The 26061-nt window shown below is 39.6% G+C and overlaps 1 long non-coding RNA gene across 8 annotated transcripts in view; it reads right to left on the reverse strand.

Annotated features, from left to right (window-relative positions):
- The window catches only part of LOC120407350, a 39652-nt gene extending 14332 nt beyond the window's left edge, over positions 1-25320 (reverse strand). For 4 of the 8 annotated variants that reach the window (XR_005599895.1, XR_005599896.1, XR_005599893.1 and 1 more), the window contains exons 1-7: positions 25150-25320; positions 23534-23680; positions 13739-13794; positions 11865-12000; positions 8882-9075; positions 8152-8335; positions 7601-7672 (exon numbers count right to left, since the gene is read on the reverse strand). This is a non-coding gene — a long non-coding RNA (uncharacterized LOC120407350). Of the gene's footprint in view, positions 1-7600; positions 7673-8151; positions 8336-8881; positions 9076-11864; positions 12001-13738; positions 13795-20886; positions 21017-23533; positions 23681-25149 lie in introns of all 8 variants that reach the window. The other 4 variants (XR_005599894.1, XR_005599891.1, XR_005599897.1 and 1 more) reach the window with 4 other exon arrangements.
- Positions 25321-26061: the final 741 nt, after the last annotated feature.

Consider the following 26061-nt stretch of genomic DNA (forward strand, 5'->3'; position numbering starts at 1 on the left):
TGTAAACTGATCACATGTGTTGCTGCTAAGGTCTCTATAGTGCTCTAATTTTTATTCTGTTTTTAAATCTATATTAGAAAGTCTTGAAAAGAATAAAAAATGCAGGATATATGTAGATACTCTCCCTCCCTCCCGCCCGAGTTAAAAAGTTTGAGTCTGCATCCAGATCCAAACTTCCCCTATATCTACCCATCTCAGCACACCTCATTCCTCAGAGTAGCATCTGATTGCCTCCAGAATATCTGAGCACCTGATTTTGTGAGGGGGACAAGTAGGAATGGAATTTTAATCTCCTTTGGAGAAATGAGTTGCTTTGAAGTTCAGATCTGAACTTTTCCAAAGATTGGGTATGATGAAATACAGGATTTTGGTTTGGTTTTACATCTAGTAAGTAATACACATAGAACCTAAAATGCTTCTGCAAAATAGAAAACATTATTGCACTCAGTTTCAATGAAAGTGAAATATACCTTAAGGAAATCAGATGTGAGGTGCCTTACTTATTTAAAACAGCCTAGTATTTGAAATATTGAGAAATCAATTGAAGATATCAGTGAACTGAGAAAGCAGCAAAGAATCCTGTGGCACTTTATAGACTAACAGACGTTTTGGAGCATGAGCTTTCGTGGGTGAATACCCACTTCGTCGGATGCAAGTGAACTGAGACTATGTCATCCTAAACATGCTATACTCATTTTATCTGAAATGATAATGGGTCACATTCATTCCTGATGGTTATTCCTCTGAAGTAAACTATAGAATGAATTTGGCCCTTTCGTCCTGAAGCTGCAAAAACATTCCTTTCATTTCTTTGGCCTGGTTTTTAATCATAGGAACATTTGGAGCTTTCCATTTTCAGAAGAGTTAACTTTCTGGCAATCAGTATAGGTCTTCAGAGCCAACCTGTATAAAAGTTCAAATTACTCAGGAGTGAAAAATAAGTAGAGTGTATAAAGGAGGATCATACTGGAGAAGGAAACTCAGCACTAAATGAATCCTACTGATGGTTCCTTCCCCAAAAGGACTGATTCTATCATACTCCCAGAACAGTGTTGAATCACCAGCATTAGCTTTAGTACCAGGACTAAACATTTTTCCTGGATTTCAGTAGTCTCAGAAGATTGTTTTCTGCTGGAATAGCTGTAACCTTAGAATTTTTTTTAATACTAGAAAAATGTTATTCTACCGTGGTTGAAAAATAGTGTAATTAAAATCATTGTTCCAAAGCCTTCACAGGAAAATAAGAATATACACTACTTCTGGCTATAGGTGGTTATAGATATCAGAAACTCTCTCACTTAGCTAACGTTAACATATGTTTACTTTTCTGTGTACTTCTCTTTTAGAAGCAGTTTGGCTAGTGGGTTAAAGCTTCCTTCTTTCTTTGTGGTTAAGAGCGTGGGAGTGGAGGCTTTAATTTGACAATTATGTATCCTTTCCCAAAGGGCATTTTGCTGAGTTTTGAAGTTTTCTCCCACTTGGTAATTTAGTGACTGAACTGACATCATTGTTGGTTTATTGGCCTGAAGCAAAGGACATCAATAAGAGAATGAGTTAGCTTCTCTACATTTGCAATTTTCTCTCCACCCATGCAAATGGTGGATGGACTATAGTGCATGGCTCTGTTTAAAACCAAGTCTGTGGTTTAATATCACTGTGTGGGAATATTATCTGTTGTATGTGATATGTTGCACAATATATTGAACATACAACTCCATTGCTTTGTTTTTTGAGATGTTAAAACTGGGCAGGCAATTTTTAAAAGTATGAACAAATTACTGGTATTCATCGAGCAGAATATCTTTCAACAATGTTTTAGAGGGATTGGTCTGAACACACTGCATATTTTTGTACTTCATGACAGTCATAACATGAGCTACATGACTTAAAAACTAGTAATAAACCAGGGAGATGAGCAATAAAAGTCTCCCAAGTTTGGGATTATTGCATAGAAAGGCTCAGCTAGGTATCTCTCTTCCAGGCACACAACTAATGATTAAACTGCTGATCATCATGGCAACTACAACCCACACCTGTTTTCCAACATAGAATTTACTGGGCAAGGTTCTGTGGCCTGTGTTATGCAGGAGGTCAGATTAGATTATCATAATGGGCCCTTCTGGCTTTATAATCTATAAAACATCTCTTTGAAAACACAGCTATCCAACACAATCTATTTCAGTGCCTACCAGTAAGGTCCATCAATCATTGCCTCTTGGTTGCCACCTCTTTCTTGTACAAATCCTATCAAATTGTTCCTCTGCCTTCCCAAGAAATTATATGACTTTTACAAAGAAAATGGACAAATGAATCTATGGATATATCTACACAGCAGCAGAGAGGGTGAATCCCATCATAGACAGATACGTGGGTACGTACTCGGGTGGCTAGCCTGAGCTGCCATCTGTTACACTGTGGCCACACTGCTATTTTTAGCATACAAGGTCAAGCAGAGCTAGTGTGTGTCTATCCATGCTGGGAAGCATCCTCCCAGTTGCTGTGGGGACATATCCTAGGTGGCCTCCAACAAATTCACAAAGGATCTCCAGTGTGAAAATAGTGGACCCACCACAGCCAATCCCATATGTCTTTTGTCTCTCCTCAGCTCCATTTTGGAGAACACTTTAGCTTTTGTAACCTGGAAGAAAAAGCTTCTAAAACCTCAGTGAACACTGTCTCATATTTATGAGACTCAGAAGATGAGGATGAAGATGTGTCTCAAACTTTCTGCTCCTCCTATGTATGAATAGATTATGTGAAAGAGCAAACAACAATCAAGAGAATTACAAGGAGGATAAAGACAACAGAAATATCTCACAAAAAGAGCTGAACAAATCTTCCAGTAAAAAAATTCATAACTTTTTCTCAGCTGTGACTTATGTTCACAGTGTGGTCATGTACTGAAATACATACAAGCTGTTGTGTATTGAAATCCTGCTAAGTTGGGAACCACAATATTGCAGATCCAAAACATATTCTTCAAACTTATTATTCATTGTTGTTGTTATTGTTACGCAAAAAAAAATCTGCAAAAGTAGAAAAGAACAGTACACACATTGAGGGCCAAATTTTGCCCTGGATGGGAACATGGGATTCACATTAAAGAATATGTACATCTGAGGGAAGAATTTGGTCCCCAAAGAGAAAGAGGCTGTTTCTATATTGAATATATCCCTTTGGCATAATTTTGATGTGAAATAGACCACAGCCAGGAATACAAAAACTTGCTTGGCCAACTTGTGTGTGCAAGATGTAGGAGGGTTATTGGTAACTGCTCTGCCTCACACCAACAGGAGCCAAGATACAAAAATGTAAATTATAAGAAATTTTATAAGCAGGCCCAAATTGCTTTCAACACAAATAGAAAGCAAAGTAATATTACATATTTTATTGAGGGTAGCTCTTGATTCTCAGTATTTATGCAATGCTGAAGACACTGGAGCAGATTTTGCCCTCAGTTACACTGGTGTAAAGCTGGAGTAGCTCCATTGATTTTGGCAGACTGCTGGGGAATTTACAAGTCAAATGGAACATTCAGCCTTGCATTGTTTATTGTCTTGTAATCCCAATTATGCATGAGGATGTCAAAGTTGACATCTTGGCAATTTTGAAGCAGGTTGGAAGAGAATAATTTTATTACAAACAAAAGGACCAGCCCAGCCCAGCGCAGGTCAGGAAAAAAAAATCAATATTTCCAAAGTCTCATTGGCTCTCTGGCTGATAAAAATCAAGCACAGCAGTTTGGAGTAACTACAACTATGCATGGATGACTGAGCTGAAGTGGGTTGGATTTTGGTGAAGGCATGGTCAAGATGAGGGCATATTTTGACAATGGTCTGGAGATGGTGAAAGGTAAATTTACAGGTGAGGAACGTGCAAGGAATTTAGGAAAAAGAGAACATTTCAGGAACAAGGATGACTGAAAAAAATCTGTTCCTTGGATTAATGTAATGGTTTCATACAAGGAGAGTGTGACATTCTAATCAAGAGATCTGGGATAAAGTAAATGACAACTACAGCAGAGACATTTATTCTTTAAACCATTTGATATTGGAGACTCAGAAAATAGCCAGGAGCCCACAGAGTCAAGAGAGAGAAACAGATGGGAGTAGAAAGATCAGAGTCTGAGCTGAGAGAGAAAGAAAACATATATTTGGACATTTTTAATAATGAAAGAATTGTTGGACTGTGTCAGCCTAAAAAGGGATGTGGTGCAAACTATTGTTCTTGCAATAAGTTGGTTTCATTGTACTGCAGAAATGTAGTAGATTTTTTATATTTTAAATTATATATTTTTGCTTTTAAACAGAGGTTATTTCATTGTATAGGAGCAATTGTGCTACTGAAATGTGCTACCAAAAACCCAAAGAATTTGAAATTTCATAGGGGAAGTAAATCAAGGAGAGCCTTTTTGAAATAGAAACATGGGATTGTAGGGATATTTAAAAGAAAGGAATTGTATCAAGGCTAGTCCTTATGGGCCTGGGAACTTTTACCACATTAACCTGAGAAAGTCATTTACAGGCTGCATTGTGACTATGTTTCTGTTGAGCTTTTCCTGGTATTGCTGAATTTTAACCACCCCTTTTCTTTAAACATTTCTGACCAAATTGTTTTCATCTTGCTTAACTTCAATCCACAATATCCTTTTTAAAATTAGCTAAGATTCCAAACAGCTGATTGGCAACAGTCTCCTCCTTTCCTTCCAGGATCATATAGGCCTCTAAGATATTCTTCCAATGTCATTTTTTCTAAGCTATAGTGTATAAGCCAAGTCCAGTTTGTGATTTCAAACAACATAGACATCTTCCCTATATTTTTATAGTTGCCTTTGCAATATCCTTGTTAAATGAGTGACCGCCATCTCATGCAATATTCCAAATTACTATTCACCTGTGCTTTACCGAGTGCCAGACTAATTTCCCATATGTGCACACTGCAAGTAGACTGTATTCACCATTGGCTGAAAAACAGTTTCCTTTCATATAATAATCACCATGAATTTGTGGTCCTTACCATCTGTCCTAGCTGTACTCTTTGGCACATTGTGTTTATTATAGGAGCTTCCTTGGCCTGTACTTTAATCCACTCAAACCATTTTGGATTTCCAAAATCGGCTCCACCCTGTGTGTTTGCAGCTCATTTTCCCCAATGTTTGAGTCACCAGAAAATATAACCACCTGTGAATTTATACCTCTCCTAGATCATGCAAGGTGAAAAATATTGGGGGTATAGTATTGTACTATGTTACTTCTCAATTTATTCATCAGCAATGACGGGTCTAATCATGTAAGGTGCCTTGACAAGTGCTAAGTGTCTCTCACTTTGGGAGATTTAAGAGCACTCAGGGTCAAATTGTCAATGGTGGGTGCTGAAAGTGAGGGACATAGAATTGCCATACAAGAGCAGCCCCAATGATTCTTATAATTCAGTAGCCCTTTTTAGGGCATGGCTACACTAGAGAGTTTACTGATGCAACTGTGCCGCTGTAAGCTCCCTAATGTAGCCACTCTAAGCAGATGGGAGAGATCTCTCCCATTGGCTTAACTACTTCAGCCCCCGTGAGTGGCAGAAGCTATGTCGGTGGGACTGGCGCTTATGTCGGTGTAACTTACGTCGCTCAGGGGGGTGATTTATTCCCCCCACCCCAAGTGACATAAATTATGCCAACATAAGCTTGTAGATATAGCCTTAGTCCCTAATTCAGGGAAATAGCACTAACCAGGAAAGCCCTTAAGGACACGCACTTCATACAATCAATTGGATTTAAGCACAGTCTTAAAGTTAAGCACATGCGTTCCTAAAGTGCTTTCCTAAATTGGGGCCTCTGACAATGGCAGAGATCAGATACTTCAAAGGGCCATGTAAGAAACCTCACACTGGACAATTTTGTAATAATCTCCCCTTCGGGGAAGTTTCTTCCTAACTTCAAATACTTAGTAGTTTGTTTATGCCTGAGGCATGAGAATTTATACCACTTATGAAAATAGATCCTATTTTGTGTAATCAAAACATCCACACTTACATATCTTCTCAGCTCGGAGCCCTAGTCTACACCACAAAGTTAGTCAGGGGTATAGAAAATCCACACCCGAGTGACGCAGTTATAACGACTGAACACCTGGTGTAGACAGCGCTAGGTTGATGGGAGGGCTTCTCCCATCAACATAGCTACCGCCTCTCAGGGAGGTGGAGTACCTATGCTGGCAGGAGAATCTTTCCCATCAGCATAGGTAGCATCTTCAGTAAGTGCGACAGCACCGCAGCTGCACTGCTGGATGTGTAGACAAGCCCGTAGTCTGTTATAACTTTTAGCAATGATATGCACAAGTTAATAAGAAATACCTTTTAAACTATGCATTATCAGTTAATAACTGATTGCTTTTCAGATGCATTGGCTAGCCTCTTATTCTGGTATGAGAATCTTTATTCTATAAATCTTAAATCTGTTGTTAGAATTTAAGCACCTAAAAACCCGTCTTTGGTAAACAATTACTTGTTTTGGTGCTCCATTGTGAAGATAGATGACCAGTTTTAGGCACCCAAGTTTGAAATGTGTATCCCTGCACCTCACAGGGTATGTCTACAATGCTAAACAAACATCCCCCTCTCTCCCGCAAAAATCCCAACAAACAAAAAACAATGAACCCATGGCAGCAAATCTCAGAGCTTGGTTCAATTGACTTGGTCTCATGCTACAGGGCTAAAAATTCCCACTTGGGCTGGACCCTGGGCTCTGAAACCCTGCCCCCTCACAGGCTCCAGCCCAAGCAAGAACATCTACACTGATATTTTTAGCCTTGCAGTGCAAGACCAAGTCAGTTGACTCTGGGTCTGAGACTTGCTGCTGCAGGGTTTTTCTTTATTTGCAGTGTAGACATACCCTTAGAATGCTCCCTGCACCCGGCAGTCCAGAATCACCACCCTGCTTGGCCCTGCACTGCACAATACTGACGCCAATATTACATATTTATTAAAATTTGAACATCAGTGAGTCACAAGAATAAATACTTAGACTTTGTTGAACAGTCATTAAAAGTTAATCAGTATGAACATTTTAATATTTTTCTTGAGGTACTTAATATTTAGACTTGAATTCATGACAATGTCAATTAAATATAAAGGCTATGCTTTGTTTTCACATTACTGAAATAGTATTAGCTCCTGGCAGAGAGCTGGTAAGGGCATAAGGCCTTGATATGGCTAAACCCAGTCCCAGACAAAAGAAGGGGGTGATTTATTGGCTTTGGTCCCAATCCTTCCCCAATTGATGTCAATGGCAAATCTCCTACTAACTTCAATGGAAGTTCAGACTTACATTTAAGTTGAAGTAGGCTCCATGAAGCCAAAGCCCAATGAAGCCAAGACTGGGTTTTAATGGCTATCAGTGAGTTAAACTGCCACAGTGATGGCACTCTTTTATTCAGCAAATAACACATCTTGCCAGAGTCTGAATAAGAGGCTGTGGTAGGTAATCACATAGTAATTCCATCCTGACTGTGCAAATGGACTTGAGGATGAAAGAAAAGAGAAAAGAAAAGAGCTAATTACAAGACAACTCATATTTTCATTTGGTTTCAGTTTAGCAAGACAAACTTACTTCTGATGTGACCTTTACAGTGGTGAAATTCTGCTTCCTACATGTCTTTCCATATCATACTGTCCATCTGTCCTGTATTAGAAAGAACACCATATAGTCCCAGCAGCTTGCTCAGGAAAGGTTTCAACAAAGAGTGGAGATTTCAACAATAGACATATATATATACACACATACATATATAAATCCTTCTCCCTGCATAAACCATCTGCCAATTATGATGTGTCATATTTCTAGCTGTGCTTTATGAATGGAAATAAGAGGATTTGATTTAAATTGGGACATGACCTACTCTATCCCTTTACTGTCAGAAACTAGATTGTTCCTGCTTCAAATTGGGGTTGTGAGGATTATTTAATTGAAGTTTGCAAAGCACTTCAAGACTCTTGGAGGAAAGAAATATAGAAATATAGAAAAGCAAAGTACTTACTGTGAGCTTATGCCACTGTTTGTGAAATAACCAAGGTGGTACAGAAGTGTAACATGACTAAATAAGGGTGTGTACATTTAATAGAGTGATATGTATCAGCACTGTCTTTAATGACTCCACTTACTCTGAGTGTCAATCTTTGGAATAGATGGTGGTCTAGAATATCCATAAGTGAAAACTAAATCATCAAAACATACAGTGGAGAGTTTAAGAAACTGCAGGAGTTGAGATGTTTCTTTCAAAAGTAGATAATTTTGGCTAGGATACTGTTATGTACTGGTGTGGCAGCATGAGATACACAAATGCTGCTGGAATAAAAAGAGACAGACATTACTAAAACAGGCAAAAACAGACTGAAGAATCAGGATATGATTATATCTATATGGGTTGGAACTAATTAACAACTGAAACCACTTTCTGAAATCCAACTGGCCTTTTTTTTTTCTTTTTTTTTTGAGGTTCAGAAATGTTTGGTTTATTTTTCATTTTTATGCACCTCTGCCCTACCAGCAATGGAAATGGAAATGGCAAAATACTGCTGGAAGGAAGCCATTCTAAAGAGAATCCCAAACCAACCAGACTCAAAAAGTATAGTTTTTCACATAATTGTATGTGAAAAACTGTTCTTGCAAGATTTCCTGCTCAGTTTTGCAGAACCAAGAGATACAGATAGCTCAGATAAGGTTTGGATAAGCATCCAAACTTTGGGGTTCTTACCTGAACTGATTATTTGAACTTTCTGTGGTTTGATCATTACTACTGGTATACTCTTCCCTTTACATACATGCACTATTTCAGTTTACTGTTAAGTGGAGTTGTAGGCTAGTACTCAGAGGATGCTGGTAAATATTTACCTTCATTTCTTTATATGTGGTCATAATCTTTTTTCCAGAAACTTCATTTACTGAGGTAGAAAACTGTTCTATTCAACTTTAGGTTTACCACCACTCTAGATGAAGAATTTTGGCAACCCACCGCCACCTGTCAGCAAAGCAGGTCCCTCTTCCATTCTAACTGGTGAAACTTCCTTCAGAGTCATGGTGCCTTGCTGAAATGTATCAGAGGGGTAGCCGTGTTAGTCTGGATCTGTAAAGGCAACAAAGAATCCTGTGGCACCTTATAGACTAACAGACGTTTTGCAGCATGAGCTTTCGTGGGTGAATACCCACTTCTTCGGATGCAAGTGGTGGAAATTTCCAGGGGCAGGTTTATATATGCAAGCAAGAAGCAAGCTAGAGATAACGAGGTTAGTTCAATCAGGGAGGATGAGGCCCTGTTCTAGCAGTTGAGGTGTGAAAACCAAGGGAGGAGAAACTGGTTCTGTAATTGGCAAGCCATTCACAGTCTTTGTTTAATCCTGAGCTGATGGTGTCAAATTTGCAGATGAACTGGAGCTCAGCAGTTTCTCTTTGAAGTCTGGTCCTGAAGTTTTTTTGCTGCAGGATGGCCACCTTAAGATCTGCTATTGTGTGGCCAGGGAGGTTGAAGTGTTCTCCTACAGGTTTTTGTATATTGCCATTCCTAATATCTGATTTGTGTCCATTTATCCTTTTCCTTAGAGACTGTCCAGTTTGGCCGATGTACATAGCAGAGGGGCATTGCTGGCATATGATGGCATATATTACATTGGTGGACGTGCAGGTGAATGAACCGGTGATGGTGTGGCTGATCTGGTTAGGTCCTGTGATGGTGTTGCTGGTGTAGATATGTGGGCAGAGTTGGCATCGAGGTTTGTTGCATGGGTTGGTTCCTGAGCTAGAGTTACTATGGTGTGGTGTGCAGTTACTGGTGAGAATATGCTTCAGGTTGGCAGGTTGTCTGTGGGCGAGGACTGGCCTGCCACCCAAGGCCTGTGAAAGTGTGGGATCATTCTCCAGGATGGGTTGTAGATCCCTGATGATGCGCTGGAGGGGTTTTAGCTGGGGACTGTATGTGATGGCCAGTGGAGTCCTGTTGGTTTCTTTCTTGGGTTTGTCTTGCAGTAGGAGGCTTCTGGGTACACGTCTGGCTCTGTTGATCTGTCTCCTTATTTCCTCGTGCGGGTACTGTACTTTTGAGAATGCTTGGTGGAGATTTTGTAGGTGTTGGTCTCTGTCTGTGGGGTTAGAGCAGATGCGGTTGTACCTCAGTGCTTGGCTGTAGACAATGGATCTTGTGGTGTGCCCGGGATGGAAGCTGGAGGCATGAAGGTAGGCATAGCGGTCGGTAGGTTTTCGGTATAGGGTGGTGTTAATGTGTCCATCAATTATTTGCACCGTAGTGTCTAGGAAGTGTAGATTGGTCCAGGCTGAGGTTGATGGTGGGGTGGAAGCTGTTGAAATCGTGGTGGAATTTTTCCAGAGTCTCTTTCCCATGGGTCCAGATGATGAAGATGTCATCAATGTAGCGTAGGTAGAGAAGGGGCGTGAGTGGACGGGAGCTGAGGAAGCATTGTTCCAGGTCAGCCATAAAAATATTGGCATATTGTGGGGCCATGCGGGTGCCCATAGCGGTGCCACTGATCTGGAGATATATATTGTCATCAAATTTGAAATAGTTGTGTCTGAGGATAAAGGCACAGAGCTCAGCAACCAGTTGTGCTGTGGCATCATCAGGGATACTGTTCCTGACAGCTTGTATTCCATCAGCGTGTGGGATGTTGGTGTAGAGAGCCTCTACATCCATGGTGGCCAGGATGGTGTTTTCTGGAAGGTCACCAATGCATTGTAGTTTCCTCAGGAAATCAGTGGTGTCACGGAGATAGCTGGGAGTGCTGGTGGCATAGGGTCTGAGTAGAACTGAACTGAGTAGTTCATTCACCTGAACGTCCACCAATGTAATATATGCCATCATATGCCAGCAATGCCCCTCTGCTATGTACATCGGCCAAACTGGACAGTCTCTAAGGAAAAGGATAAATGGACACAAATCAGATATTAGGAATGGCAATATACAAAAACCTGTAGGAGAACATTTCAACCTCCCTGGCCACACAATAGCAGATCTTAAGGTGGCCATCCTGCAGCAAAAAAACTTCAGGACCAGACTTCAAAGAGAAACTGCTGAGCTCCAGTTCATCTGCAAATTTGACACCATCAGCTCAGGATTAAACAAAGACTGTGAATGGCTTGCCAATTACAGAACCAGTTTCTCCTCCCTTGGTTTTCACACCTCAACTGCTAGAACAGGGCCTCATCCTCCCTGATTGAACTAACCTCGTTATCTCTAGCTTGCTTCTTGCTTGCATATATAAACCTGCCCCTGGAAATTTCCACTGCTTGCATCCGAAGAAGTGGGTATTCACCCACGAAAGCTCATGCTGCAAAACGTCTGTTAGTCTATAACGTGCCACAGGATTCTTTGTTGCTTTTGCTGAAATGTGATGTCATAGAGAGTCACCTTTCCAGTGTATGCCTAACAAGGTCCTTGGTAGCCACTGGGAGATGAACGTCAATAAAGGTGCTAAGAGGATTAAGTGTGAGGGAGCTGCATGTATATCCAAGGGCAAAGTTTGGCCCTGGTGTTCTGATTATTTTTTTACCAGAAATATGTAGGAATGATGCTGCCAAGTAACCTTTGCTCTATCATGGCTTTGAAGAGCTGCAGAACTGTGTTCTTCCTGTTTCACTGGCTAGTACCTTATTGGGAAAAGTTCACTTATTGTGTTGCCTGAGATTTGCAGTTACCTCCTGTTTGATAACAGATGGTAAGGATCTTTTATCTAATTTTCAAGATACCTATGCACATGAAATGGAAGTATTTCATACAAGGTTTCATGCAGATGGAAATCAACTTGGGACTCTCCGTAACAGATTCTAGAATCACTAGATGTGCTGCTAATCCAGGGAAAGCACTTACAGCTTTAAACGGAGAGAATTCACTTTTTAGTTTGGAGAAAAATGACCTCTCTTTCCACTTCTCTTGCTTCCTCTTTCACCCTGATTTTACCTTCTTGTTACTTTACTTCAGTGGAGTTACTCCAGTTTACACGCATCTAAGGAAAAGAAGAATCAGTCTCAACATCTCAGTTAAAAATATGAAAAGCAAATTTATGGCAGTGTTTCCACTTAGAAAAGCCTGAGAGATGTGGACATGATTGAGCGATTGACCTTGCTGAAGAGAGGATGAGACCCCAGGCATCAGGTCTGGGCTTGGGCTTTGGCTGGGGCTCTTTTCTGGGCTCTTGCAGGCTGGACCACTGACAGCAGGGGCATAAAGAAAAGACAGGTTAGAAGAAAGAAGAACCATCTGTCCCAAATTGCTGTTTCCCAAGGAAAGGCAAATGGGATGGTTGGTTCCCCTTCCTCCTAATCTGTTAAGTGTTTTTTCCTCCCCGCCTCATGCCATATTCAGCAGTCTAGTCTGCATTGCAGGGCAGGTTCATTGTTTCAGTGGCCTGAATGGGAGTCAACCATTTAGGAACAGGGAAGGAAAAGGCCCTCAAGAATTTAGGAGAAAAGTGTTCTGTCCCAACTTTCTACCAGTTTCTTAAATTCTTGAGGGTTTTCCCTCTTTCCCACTTCTCAATGGTTTCATCCCCACCACAGGGCAGACAGGATCTATCTCCCCAGCTTGCCCATGAGGAACTGCTTCTGTGGGCAGACAGATTTTAAAATGGCAGTTACTGCACAGAGGGTAAAATGGCAAGCGAGAGAAAAGTAGATGCAAACCAGGAATATTTCTGCCAAATGTTTGCAGCATATAAATGGAATATGACATGTATGGTGACGTGACACTTTTCACTGTGTACAACATTTTAGTTGATAAAATAATATCACCATGTAGAAACCTCATCTCAGACAGAGGAGAGAGAGCTTTATTCTGCTGCATCCTGCTCATGAGAAAAATAGATGATTGTGCAGGAATTGTTTGGTGTAAAAACAATGCAATAAGGAACAAGATAAATAGTCCATTTTAATTTGGTGGAAGTGTTCATATCTGTACCAACCACTCCACTGGAAAACCCCATTCTATCTTCCTACCTAAAAGTAAACCTGAAATCTACTTGCTTACTGTTCAAGAATGTTTGTTGTTATACCCTAGTCAATCACTGATTCTTGGAATTTTCCAGAGTCAGATTATAACAAGTTTAAAAGTGAGTGAAAATTCTTTGCATCTTTCTTCAGGTATTCAGTGAAACATTTTCTAGATCTTTATATGATGTTGTTTGGTTCGTACGGACCACTAAAATATATATTTATGGAATTTGAATAAATAAAACTTTAGGCCCAAATTTTGCTCTCAAATACTCCTGTGCAACTCCCCATGGCTCTTACTGGTGTCCCAAAGGAGAAAAATATTGCCTTCTCAAACAGACTTGCTTGTTCTTAAAATCAAAGTTAATCTATTTAGAACTAGTGCATCAAAGGATGTAAACGAAAGCACTTCTCTATGACTTTGTTTAGCAGTTCAGCCTTTTGGAAATCTTTGCAATCACGTTTGTTTCAAGGTAGGGTGATGAAAAGCAGAAGTGCACTAGAAGCAGTGAAAAAGATCTGCTGACCTGGAACCGATCAAATTTTCAGAAGTATTTAGACAGAGAACTTCATAGGTCAGGAGTACTACTTAAAAAAACATCAATTAAAGTGTCAGGAAACATCAATTTATCAAATGACAAGCTCTGCATAGAGCACCTGTCATTTATGAATGCTTAAGCATTCATAAATGTGAGGCATTTTACTCCAAACCAAGGTCTAATGGCTTTTTAAAATTCATACATTTCAGTAACAAACCTTTGTGTGTGACTGATCAGTTTATGCTGTTGAAGTAGAGATTGTAGAGTTCAGTTCTGAAATAGATCATAGGAAATTACTGTCTATTATTCTGGAGCTAATTTACTCAACTTCTTATAGATCAGAACTTGAGACTTTGCAGTGCGTCTGACGAAGTGGGTATTCACCCACGAAAACTTATGCTCCAATACTTCTGTTAGTCTATAAGGTGCCACAGGACTCTTTGTCGCTTTTTGTAGTGTATAAGTCTTTTTTGAAAATGGGATTTAGATTTATAAGTCATTTCCTTACAGAAAGAAACTCTTATTTCCATTTATAATGCTCTAGTGGCTAAAACTTGAGCCTAGGATGCCTCAGGGCTTGAAGGGCAAAGATTTCATTCTGGGCCCCACGGAGAACCTTACAGAGAGGTTGTCTACTTGGGGTTTGCAAAGGGGTGATGTGTTACTTTGTTATCAGTAATTTAGACTTTCTGTTTTTAGTTGTAATGCTTTATGTACAGTAGTGTGTGTGTGTTGCAATGGCAATTCACTGACTTCCATGCTTCTCGAGTAGGGGCTCCTCGGCAGCTCATTAGCTGTTCACCACTCCACCCCTTTGGGCTTGCTTAGTCACCACTGGCACAGAGCGCAGCTGACCAGCAGGCAACGTGTGCAGTGGCTGCCTTGCACAGGGATACTGCAAAAAAATAGTGGGGTGGAGGTGCTTGTATGGGCACTCTGCAAAGTGAATAAACCACAGGTCATGTTTACTATAGGTATTATACTTGAGCTTCACTTTTGAGTACGGTACTGAGCACTGTCGTGAAGGTTTGAGATCAAATCAGGCATTGTGAAAAAGGTGATGCTGTACTAACTGTAAATTAGATGTGAAATTTGCCTAAATGAGTTAGGAACTTGAGTCCCAATTTCAAAAGTGATTTAGACACTAGGGGGGTACAGCTATGCAAGTTTTTTTAGCAAATAGTAAATTTGCTGAAAATGAATTTTTGGGGAGTTCTGAAACTATTCACCAATTTGGATTAAATTTGGTGAATAATTTCAGGCAACATCTCTCCCCTCGAAATGTCAAAATGGTTTTGGTTCAAAACTACCCCCCCCCCCCAAGTCAGTTATTTGCTTAGCTCTACTCAGCAGCTCCCTAGGCTTAGGCTTCTAAATCAATAAGATGCTTTTGAAAGTTTTGCCTTAGGCATCTTTGCCTTTCCAAAGCCTTTCAAACATCTGAACTCCTGAATGTAATTCAGCGGAGTCTATTGGATCAAATATAGGGCTGAGAGGCAAGAACACCTGACTTTTAATCTTAACTCTGCCACTGGCTCTTTTGTTTCTGTAGCCTCACTTTCTCCATGTATAAAATGGGTGCCATAATACCTCCCTTACAGCAGTGTTGTGAGGACTGATTAGTTAATATTTGTACATTACTTTGAAAAATCTGACAACCATATGCTTGTTTCTGTCAGATATCTGAAGGCAATTTAAGCTGAATCTCAAAGGATATAGAAGTGTATACAAATGATTCAATTCTCAGTGTTTAGAATAAACATCAGAGACTTTACATTTCACAGATCCTGAAGATTTGTATTCTTATTATTCTAGGCATTTGTATGGGGTTTATCACTATAGCATCTTGATTTGACCCAAGCGTTGTTATTAAATATTAACCACTGGGTTCAATTCATGTTGTGGAAAGAGATGTTTGATATAGTAAAACTGAACCAGGACTTTTTCCATTATAAGGAGTTTGACAAATACTGAAAGACCTGATTAAAAAGGACAGACTTTGGTTTTGGTCTTTAATAAGGAACATTTTCTTTATATATGAGATAGATAAATGTACTGGATTTTTATGCTAATACATTTAAAGAATAATTGATATAACTAATGGGCCAGATTCTGCTCTAATTTACCCTGGTGGAAACTCGCTGAAATCAATAGGGCCTGATACACCACATTTCCACTGCTGTGAGAAGAGAAACTCCATTGACATGAGTGGAATTACATTGGTGTAAGAGAAAGGAGAGTCAGGTCTAGTATATCACCGGTATACCACTGCTTGAAACTTGCATTGAAATCCAGGTGTAATTGAGAGCAGAATTTGATCAGATACCTGTTGCGATGCTGACAGACCAGCTCAGACCAGAGCCATAGTCCAATTCACTCGTGTGTGACTAGAGATGAAAGGAGATGTTAATTGTCTTGTTTTTGCCTGTCTATATCCTGTTTACTATTATATTACACTGACATTATGCATGCTTGGTAATTAAGTAATTCTAGACCAAAGTGTGTGTTAATGTAAATATGTATTCAGGTGTTAGAACTTCTTGAAAACTAATGGACTGCTACTTGTATTGTTTTCACTTATCTATTCCTATTATAATGTAATGGAAGGCATTTACATTATGTATATCCCTGTGACCAAATAACTCAAATGCAAATGAAGAAGAGTGCTAACTTCAAAGCAAGAGTCATTGTGTTCAACAATCGGAATTCACAGACTCATCGTCAAAAGGAAAGCCCATGTGGGTAAAGACACTGTTCAGATTGTTTTCTGGAGAAGAAGCTATAAATATGGATTCAAGGAATGGTCCTGTATGTCTGGACTGTTTGGATTCTAACAGGATAGAATAACTGAACAAGAAGATGGAGATCCCCAGAGTTATTCTGGGTAGTGCTGAAAAGGCTGTTGGGAAACTGGCAGATTATTACCTCTCTCCTATCATTTGGATTTACAGACTTTGGCTCACCTATTAATGCATTTTACCTGCCTTAACCTCTCAATAACTCATTTCTTTTTCTTCACTAATAAATCTTCAGTTAGTTTACAGAATTGGCTGCCAGTATTGTCTTTGGTGTGAGATATGGAGCTTCAGTTGATCTGGGGTAAGTGACTGGTTTGGTGAAATCTAATTATAGAATATCCCACGAACTTGGGGTCTCAGTCCTGTTTTCTGACAGTCTGACTTAAGGTTGTCAGTCACAGTTGTGAGCCACTCCAGACAGCATGACACCTTTAATCTGAATCTAATATATTAAAATTACTGATTCAGGGTCAAAGAAACCCTGATCTATCTTTTGCTCGGTAGTAACTGATAATTGATAGAATACCTGCTTGTTTTCATATTTGGCAAAAAGTGTTTTTTTTTTCATACAACCAGTCAACTTGACATATATTTTACCAGAAATGGATAGCAAGCTCCTTGAGTCACTTTTGAGCCAAGCCAGGAGGATTCTACATTTTTTGTGAGGATTTTCTTTTACATCCCTGAAGAGAAACTGACAATAGGCCTGTGTTGCTTTGACAAATTGGGAAGGGATTATTTTGATGGAATTGGGTGAAATATTCAATAGCCATTGCAGTAAAATTGTTTATTTCCACAACAGCTGGTGAAACATGAATTGGAAAACCTGTGCTGGAAAATTAGTTAATTTGCCAATAAATAAAATGCATTTTTTGGGATATAGCGTATCCCAGTAAATGCAAAATAATACTGGATAAAGATTTCCTTTCTCTTGTAGTCACAGGGGTCACCCTTAAAAACTTGACTTGGATAATGAAATAATTTTACTTCACTATTTACACACCTATTGCCTAAAGGAAAACTGGCAAATTTTGAAGAGTAACCACTGTAGATTCATAGATTCTAAGTACAGAAGAGACTACTGTGATCATCTAGCCTGAACTCCTTCATAACACAGCCATGGAATTCTTTATTTCTGGGAAGTTTTATTTTTCAAATCAGAGAGAGAATTTTTCCTGTGACTAAAGTGAATGTAAATAGCATTTACAGCCCATTCAACCTTGTCTAGAGTACTCAGTGAAATGTTGACAACGGGCTTTATGACAGCTAGCTGAACTATTACTGAACATGGCTTGTCCTTGTCTACATTTACAGTTAAACCATATTCAACATTGGTTTAGCTGCCGTCATTGTGACAACCATTGTTGGCATTAGTTCCATTTCGTAGTGGAGGCCTTAGTTCTGTTGGACCTTTTGTAACAGCTGCTGAATTGGTGCTCAAGAGGTAAACAAGTGGCAGGCATTTAGATGACTTGGCTAACAATCGTTTGTGTTTAGCTTATTTCTACCAAGTAAACTTGTTGAGTGTGCTCATGTTTTGAGCCAGAGATGTCAGAAACCAGTCTTTATTGGTCAAATATGAATGGGCTGGTCATATTCTCTAACAGCAGGAAACCATTAAAGCTGGGCTGTTCTGGAAGAGAGGAAGAACAGGCTTCCCAGTTTCCAGCTATAAAAGGGGAATAACAATATCTACCTCATGGGGTATAGCGTGAGTTAATTGGTTATTTGAGAAAGTTGCTATAGGAGTGAAAGTGGGAACAATTCCACCTCAGTACTGTCTACGCTCTATAGTTAGTCAAGGAGCTAAGTCTTTACAATTGGTCATCATAAGGGTTTGTTGGCCCTGGGGCAATCCTGCTTCTAGTGCTTCATGTTAATATGTTTACTTTATGGTAGTTTACACCTACAGTACAAATGACAAATTAGTGAGTGAACAGAGTAAAAAGCCACTTGCCAGGTACCCTTTATATGATGTGTGCACATACTCAATCAATCATTTCATGTGAACTGAGGAAATCACACAGAGAAGGTGCAGTTTCAGAAACAGGAAATGGGATATTTAAAAGGTCTTTGTTGTGCTAGGGCAGTGTGGGGGTCAATATAGCTGGAGAAGGCTTACTATATTAATAACTCAGGAAACAGTAAATAAATAAAATGTGAGACAGCTAATCTCCGTTTAAGTGCCAGGGCTTGAATCCAGGTTTGGAGGATAACACAGGAAACTCCACAACATGTAGTCCTTTATGCAATGAAAGTTTAATCTCAATATCATTGTTTCGCAGTGAAGCATGAGAGGCCAAAATGCTAAAAGTGTATACTATCCCAGAAGCAGAGATGGACAAAGTTGTCAGCTGAGGTAAGTTAGCATAGCTCCATTGACTTAAATAGATCTATATCACTTTTACACCAGCTGAGGATCTGGCCCAAGATGTACAGAAGAATTATTTTGTGGGAAAGTGTAATAGCTTTTGTGAGAGGAAGCAGAATTTCATTTAAAAGATCCAGTACTTATCTGTGGTGGAAGCTTAAAGGGAAGTAAAAACTCTGCTGCAGTGAGATACAATTCATGTTTTTGCTGGCAGTGGCTTTGATTCTTAAATTAACATTATTGCATGGACATTTGTGCTTAATTAGCTGAAACTAGCATCAAATATACTTTTGAGGTCGGTAGTAAAGACATACCAGAGAAATTTTAGTACATGCAGTGAGGCAAAGAGTTATAAATGGCTAACATAATAGCTCAGAAGATTACATATACCACACACCAGTTTCTACAGACAATGCCATTTTAGCGAAACTCTTTGAAATGAACACCAAACACAGAATAAATCTATTACATACAACCCCCACATAACACCCAGTGAGAATAAATGTCAGCCAGAGGCATTCATTTTTGAAAGCTACCTGCAGATATAATTAACACCTTTTAAAGTAATAGCTCACAAAGGAATAAGCCTCTTTAAAAAGAAAAGCAATTTTATATCACATGTTCCCATTTAAGTGGTCTCAGGTGTATTTTATATATTGCTTTTGGATGGGGTTGTAAGCCTTTTTAGGCCCAATGGGTCCTAGTAATTTGGTAGTGTCCAACTGGCTGCCCACATTTTAAATCTTTAGCTGACATTCATTTTCACAACACGGAAAATGGCACTTTGTTTGTAGACCCTCAAATGATCTCTAATACTGAGTCTGAGAGGGCTGTTCCAGCTGTTTTATTTTGGTGTGGCCAGCTGCAGTCACTTGAGAATTAAGACAATAACTAGGTTCCTGAAAATACTAGGAGTCACATGCTAAATCTGAATATGTATAAAAGACAACCAGAGGCCAAAATGGCTCCATTGGGATAAAAGTATGTGTATTTAAGCAATAATACCTTAAAATGTAATCAGACTAAATGAATTTAAAATGAGAAGCAAATACATTAGATTTTGGAGACTTAATTTTTATCTGAACTTTTGGATATTTCAAAATGTTTTGACAGTTCTTCAGCTTGTGATTTAATTAACTTAATTCTATCTGTGCCCTTTAAGTCATCTGACCTCGTCATTTTAATTAATTTATTTTTTATACAAAAGGCAAAAAACTCTTCTTATTTAGTCAAAACTCTCTTTGGGACCAAATTATTCTCTGAGGTACCTCAGCATCACCCTTCCAGGTGGGGTTGGTATAATCAGTTATAGAATATGGGACAGTGAGAAATTTCCTTGAGTAAGGCCTTCAATATTTGGCCCATGGAGATCCCACAGACATGCCATTTGTACTGTGGTATTTAATGTTTAACTGTGATCCTTTATTATTTTTTAATCACTATCGTGCCAGCTTGCTCATTCCCCATTCTTTCAAGATTGCTCTTTAAGCTAAGGTTGCTACTGGGAAATGTTATACTTCTTCCATCCCAAGACTCAGCACTTCTTAGTCTTCTAAAGACTAGTATTCACAAGCCACTGCAATCACTACCTCTAAGAATGAAATATATTTTCTTGTCTGACAGACTTAACTTATTGTATTGTAGTATGTGCCAAAACCATGCCAACATTTAAAAATGTTTCACACATCAGAGGCTGAGTGGAGCTTTCCATTGGGGGCAAAAAATCTTTCAAAAGCATTGATTATAATTCAGGAAGTGTATTTGTCACTGGTCCTTTAGGGAGACTAACTATAGATATAACAGGGAGCGAACATCATATGCTTTTCTGACCCACACATTTAGGTGGTGTCAACTAAAGGTGGTACTATACATATTAAATTGATTACAGACTGGCTAACTGACAGGTCTCTCAATATAACTGAATAATCATCATTAAGTGGATGCGTTTCCAGAGAGGGTCTAACAGGGATCACTTCTTGGCTTTATTCTACTTAACATTTTTATCAATGACCTAGAAGGAAACAAAAACATCACAGATAAAATTTGCAGATGACAAAGATTGGGGGAGTGGTATATAATGAAGAAGACAGGTCACTGATACAGAAGAAGCTAAATAGTTGAGTGCAAGCAAACAACATGCATTTTAATATAGCTAAATTTATACCTATAGAAACTAAGAATGTAGGCCATACTTACAGGATGGGGGGATTCTATTCTGGGAACCAGCAACTCTGAAAAAGACTTGTGATTCATGGTAGATAATCAACTGAACACAAGCACCTAGTTCAACACTGTTGCCAGAAGAATTCATGCAGTCTTTGTATGCCTAAGCAGGAGAATCTTGAGTAAGAGTAGAGAGGTTATATTACCTCTATATGTGGTACTGGTATGACTGCTGCTGGAATACCATGTCAACTTTTAGAATCTACAGTTCAAGGAGGATGTTGATAAATTGGAGACAGCTCAGAGAAGAGCCACAAAAATGGTTAAAGGATTGGAAAACATGCCGGTAACAAGGTCAGATGCCTCTTGAAAGCACAGTGCCTTGTCTCTATTTTCCCTTTCTTCAGGGCTCCTTAAACAAACTGCACACAGACACTCATCCAATCACAGCCCTACATGGGGTCTGTTTATTAAATTAACAAAGTTCTAAAAAAATAAACAAAATCTTCTACCCAGCCTTGAGCTGGGCACAGTCCCTCCTCCCTGAGGTATTATTCCTTCTTGCTTTCTTAACAATCAGAGAAGATGCAAGCCTCTTTCTCCCAAAGGAAAAAAAAACAAAACTTTCAGCTGGGTCTTCTTACTCAGCCCCAACTCCCTTCCTCAGGGACCACTGCAGGAGACCCTCTATAGCAGGGGTAGGCAACCTATGGCCAGGGCCGGCTCCAGCGCGCGCTTGGGGCGGAGTCCCGCGGGAGGGCAGCAGGCGGCTCTGCTGGACCTCCCGCAGGCATGCCTGCGGAGGGTCTGCTGGTCCCGTGGCTCCACTGGACCTCCCGCAGACGTGCCTGCGGAGGGTCCACTGGTCCCGTGGCTCCGGTGGAGCATCCGCAGGCGTGCCTGCAGGAGATCCACCGAAGCCGCGGGACCAGCGAACCCTCTGCAGGCACGTCTGCAGGAGGTCCACGGGAGCTGCGGGACCGGCGACCGCCAGAGCGCCCCCCACGGCGTGCCGCCCTGCTTGGTGAGGCGCAAATCCTAGAGCCGCCCCTGCCTATCGCACGCGTGCCGAAGGCGGCAAGCGAGCTGATTTTCAGTGGCACTCACACTGCTTGGGTCCTGGCCACCGGTCCGGAGTGCTCTGCATTTTAATTTAATTTTAAATGAAGCTTCGTAAACATTTTTAAAAACCTTATTTACTTTACATACAACAATAGTTTAGTTATATATTATAGACTTAAAAAGAGACTTTCTAAAAATGTTAAAATGTATTACTGGCACGCGAAACCTTAAATTAGAGTGAATAAATGAAGACTCGGCACACCGCTTCTGAAAGGTTGCTGACCCCTGCTCTATAGCTTTCCTTCTAGCCCTGCCCTCACTGAAATGCCCGTCTCTGACCCTCTAGAGCCCAGGTGCAATCCCACCACTTAATTGGCTCAACTGGAAGCGCATGCGCTGGCACAGGCGAGGGGCACTTATTTTAATCACAGGGATCAGTCACCTTTTGATAATGCCTTATGATGAGAAACTCAAGGAGCTCAATCTCTTTAGCTTTGTCTTTAGCAGACAAAGAATTAACAGGATCCAGTGATTGGAAGTTTAAGCTAGAGAAATTCAGACTGGAAATAAGGTGTACATTTTTAAGGGAGGGTAATTAACCATTGGAACAATTTACCAAGGGCAACGGTGGATTCTCAATCACTGACAATTTTTAAATCAAGATTGGGTGCTTTCTAAAAGATACACTGTAGTTCAAACAGCAATTATTTGAGGGAAGTTCTATGGCCTGTGTTCTGCAGGTCAGACTAGATGATCACAAAGCCCTTTTGGGCTTTGAATCTATGAAACAGGGATCTCACTATTGGTAGCCGTGATCAGCTTTCTAAGTTGTGACACTCCCCCCTTCTTTATTTATGTTTGAGTGCTGAATCACTGAGCTTTCATTTACCCACAATTATTAAAGTATTAAATATACATTAATTCTACTTTCTTTGATTGGTCGCTGATATTTCTACATCAAATACATTTCAGAGGAAAAGAAGCTATTAAGAGTGTTCTCTTATTTTAGGCTGACAAATGTTTTTGATTTCCTTTGCTGTTATATAGTCCCAAAATAAATTCAAGGGAAAGGAGTGTCAGTTTTTATTAAACCCATTTACTCATTATTTTTTCAAATATAAAACAACTTACAAGTTCTGTTTGGTGCTTAGTTCACCTTTCTGCTGTCTCCTGACTCAATCTCCAATTCTTCATGAGTTCACTTTATAGATACACCAAAAATACCCCCACATCCCCATTTAAGAGTGTGATTATGATGCACAAACACTATCCTTGACTCCAGCAGCTCCTCTGAGCTTGAATTTACACACTCTCCTGGTGTAGTGCCATACTTCAGTATATTCTATTAGGCTCATTGTTCATTATGGGTCTGATGGAGGCATTTGGACAGGGCTTCAATTCAGCCGGAGCTGTCTGGAGTGGAGCTGCAGTAAATATTTTCAACTCCCCTGGAGTTTTTATGGCATGTTGGGGTGGGGGACATGGGGGGTCTCGGAAATACTCTAAGAATTTAAGCCCTACATTCAGACTTACAATGAAGAGTGATACTACATGCTGAATGGCAGTTTATTTGCTGTAATGGTGAGTACTTCACTTCAGCCCCATGCATGTGCCTCACCTTTGTTGAAAAAATAAAACGACGACAAATTAGGAAGTCAGGGATTAGTCCCAATTTCAAGATTCCAATAATATCACCACAAGATCTGTAGCGTGGTCATGGGAAGTGCTGATCACTCTCAGCTTCCATTGACTACGGGATCAGGCCCTGAGAAAATAGTGTCCATTGTGTGAATTGTGTAAATTTATTATTTGGATTATTATTATATATTATTAGTATTTGTAAAATTGTATATTTAATGTATACAGGCTTTGTTCTGAAGAATATCAGCATTAGTTAACATAAGGAACATAGATCATCTGTAGCACGAAATATAAAACATGAACTATAAAATTAGTTAGCAAATACATTGTTAATAAAGTTTATGAATAGTACACATTCAAAAGGATATTTTCATACTAAAACCAACTTCATATTTCAGTATTTTTAATCTAATGGATAAATTGTGGTCTTTTTATAACATTAAGTTTTTATAGCTTCTATATAAAAAGTTCCTTTAAAAGAACCATTTTTCATAGTTAATCACAGGGAATTTCTAATGATACAGTACAATTACCACTGATCTATTATTACTGTTATTATCTTCAGGTTACTGCATGACATGCTCAGGATCAGACAGTGAGTCAGTGGTAGAGTCAGGAAAAGAGCCAAGGTTTCCTTACTCCCAAGGCCCCAGTTTTAGCTTTTATTCACAGACAAAAAAACGATGTTAAACTGGAATTAAGGTTGAGAGTACTTATCAGTTACTTAAGAGTCAGAAGCATATGTTCTTCACACAAAGCCTGAGTAAACATCCTTTGTCTAGAGAAATAAGCAGGGGAATGTGAAAATGGAATTCACATATAACTCCAACTAGAGTGCAGGCCACAGGTCCCTTTGCAACCCTACTGGATCTATGTAAGAGTGGGTTCAGTGGCTCCTACCTCAGCCTGCTCCTTGCCCCAAGGCTCACATCTGCACTGGCATATTGGGAGCTGGCACCGAATCCACCTCTCCTATGTGAAGAGGACTTCTTGTATAGATTCTCTGCCAGTGCCCTCCACTCCAGGTAGAGATTTGTCAACATGTAGAGCTTTGCACAGATCCTCTGCCAATAGGTGAATTTTACACTTCTGAGAAGAAATGTTATTGCACATTTTGTGCATGCAATTACCTGTTTGCTCTTCTACAGGTGTGTTTTCTGTGCACTAGTTAGGCACCTATTCCTGGAAATATGACTGATTCTAAGGTCACAAATTTGTTTTGGACTAATAACCCAGTACTGGCATTCTGCACTGCCATGCACAAGGGCCATGACTGACTCCCAGTCTTGGTCTCTTGGTCTTCAGTGCACCAGTACTGTGACTAGTCTGGAAAAAAAAGCATTTACGGAGGAGAGAGCTTTGTGTCCCTCAACAACAATCCTTTTAATGGGGTCTAGGACTTATTGGTGAATGAAAGGAGAAAGTGGAAGGATCCTGAGGGCTTCATCAGATATGGAGAAGATCCCATTTTCCTTCATATTTCATGACAAGAACCCTTACCTCAGTCTATCACATTTCAGATTTTTACAGATAAAGTTTTAATCTGCTTAAATTTAGTATAAGTGAATCTCCGATATAAATAATAATACATACATGGTGTGTTTGAAAATCTAGCCAAGGAGAAGAGCTCTGGAAACAGACTCTCTTTCAGTGAGCTGAAATCATTTAATCTCTGTGGCTTTTCCACAAAATGCTGCCCAGACATTGGCTCTTTAGGAACTTTTGTCTTCAAGTTTTCATGGGGCTTACGGAGGTTTATTTGTTGGATCAGAATTCACTTGTGGGCCTTTGTGATGTAAATGGAATGTTAGTATTCTGGCAGTGGCATCCTATACATTATGTGCAGACATTTCCTAAGGCTTCCCGAAAGGAGCCAACTTCTACTATGTACCATATAAGAACAATCTGTTCAGGATTTGGGAACACCCTATTTGTAGCACATTAAGCTAAGAATGGTCTTGCAATGGGGAAGCTACTGATTTTGCATAAAACTTTTAAGGAAGGTGACTGCAAATCTTTTTTTTTTTATATTTGATCATGGTTTAGTGTCTCTGTGTTACATTTAAAATATCTTATGTGTTTCATTAAGCCACCCTGGCCACCAAACTTTTTTCAACAATATTCTTTCAAAATCTTTTCTAAGTTCATATCTTCTGTTCTCCACATAAACATTAGTGTTGTTAACACTGCCCTGCCAGATACTGAGAATTGCCGGTTACTATATGCATATGGTTAAAGTCTGTCTTCTGTTGTGCCTCTAGATTTCTGGCTTTCATTGTAACAGTGTTTTTAACATATGCCTTCAGTTTAAAAAAATGAAATACACTCAGGAACTTTTAATTAGAAACGGGTGAATTCAGTTTGCCTAATTTCTAACCCACCTGAACATAGTGAGTTTGAAAGTTCAACTAGAACTCTAACATTCTTGGTTTATATTCTGGTTATGAGAGGTTTAGTAAAAAGAAGTAGAAAAGGGTTGTGGGGAAAACCCAACTGACAAATAAG

The sequence above is a fragment of the Mauremys reevesii genome, linkage group 6, assembly GCF_016161935.1.
Source record: "Mauremys reevesii isolate NIE-2019 linkage group 6, ASM1616193v1, whole genome shotgun sequence".
Lineage (NCBI taxonomy): Eukaryota > Metazoa > Chordata > Testudines > Geoemydidae > Mauremys > Mauremys reevesii.